Genomic DNA, 1,478 nt, shown 5'->3' on the forward strand with positions numbered 1-1,478 from the left:
CTGCTGAAGACCTGACCATGATTACTGTAATACATGCTGGAGAGATCTCAGGATAAGACAGGAACTAGCATTCTAAATTGCCATGAGAAAGAGGCAGTAGTAACTTATAGCTTGTCTAAAAAAAATAGATTTGTCAGAGTTTGACTTGTTTGTGGTGTTTTTTACTGCTTCCTTGAAGTCCCAGCAGATGTTTACAATGCCAAAACCTTATTTCTTTTACAGAAAAAGTCTGATGTTTACTCAGTTGAGATCTATGGGACAAAAGATCTAGAAAAAACAGAGATTGGAGATGAAGAGGAGAAGTACAAAGACTTAAAAGGCAACAAGAAAAAAAAGAAGACAGAAGACCTTAAGAAAGAACTGGACCTGGTGAGTGTTGCAAAGTTTCCATTACACCTGGCAGGACAGTCTCTGCCCACCATCTGAACGAAGTCTGGTGAAGGGGAGTGAAATGCTGATGCACTACCATTTTAACAGAAGACATGCTGCATTGAAAATCCTTACACAGGGAAGGATTCGCTTCCTCATACTCCTGAAGTGTGCCAGAAGAAAGTTGTGCAGGATTAATGCCTACAATGAACAAATGATTCTGGCTTAATTAAGTAACCAATGGTCCAGAACACTATCTCCCCAAAGAGGAGTTATTCCCCAGATGGAATAACTGTAATCAGTATTCCCAGTGAACTGCCACTTGCACAGTTAGCCAGGAAACAGAGGGAAAGGTAGAAGCACAACATTTTGCTCTAGAGATTTCTAGTAGATCTAAAAGTGTGCCTTAGCTTTAAGCACAGAGTTTTTTTTTCCCAAACCAACCGCACTGCACTTCAAGGACAATGCATTAAGCTCAAGAAACCTGTATTTCACTTCTGGCTAGCTACTGACCTGCTGGCTGTTCTTGGAAAAATTGCTTCCTCTCTATACGTTTCAGTTTCCCAATCTGAAAAATGAAGGTAATTATGCTGACCTCTTTTCTGAATTGCTTTAAGGGAAACTCAGAGTAGAGGCTATTTACGGGCTAGCTGGTATTTCAAAGGCAAAGAAAGCCCAGAATGGGCCATCAGTTTACCCATCGTGTTTCCAAGATCTACCCAGTACTAGCTAATTAATTCTCAATGTATCCGATCTTTGCCGCCAGGGGATATAATATTACTCTCGTGTTTCTAAAGAGAAACCAAAGCACAGACAAGTTAATTGACTCATCCAAGTACCAATGAATCATTCTGTAAAAACAATTGTGAGATCTCTCAAATTCTTGGCTTCTAAATCTCAGTTCAGCACAAGATATAATTAGGTCAATGACACCACAGAGGTGGCACTGCAGGGAAAGGAGAAGAGCTTTGAGATTTCCCTCTCCCACACCCTTTTTAACTGTGGTTAGAACCTGCTGCTTCTTTCTACAAGACTGTGGTGACTAATTTCACATACCCCACCTTGTCAATCAAATGCAGATTGTTGTAACATGTATTCTGACACCACAC

General features: G+C 40.5%; 1 protein-coding gene across 1 annotated transcript in view; it reads left to right on the top strand.

Moving 5' to 3' along the window:
• Window positions 1–219: 219 nt before the first annotated feature.
• Window positions 220–1,478, top strand: part of ATP12A (ATPase, H+/K+ transporting, nongastric, alpha polypeptide) — an 18,659-nt gene continuing 17,400 nt past the window's right edge. The window contains exon 1 of the mRNA XM_009699417.1: window positions 220–369. The gene's annotated coding sequence lies outside the window, so the exon portion shown is untranslated. The remainder of the gene's footprint in view (window positions 370–1,478) is intronic.

This window comes from Cariama cristata, unplaced genomic scaffold (assembly GCF_000690535.1).
Source record: "Cariama cristata isolate BGI_N322 unplaced genomic scaffold, ASM69053v1 scaffold2054, whole genome shotgun sequence".
Lineage (NCBI taxonomy): Eukaryota > Metazoa > Chordata > Aves > Cariamiformes > Cariamidae > Cariama > Cariama cristata.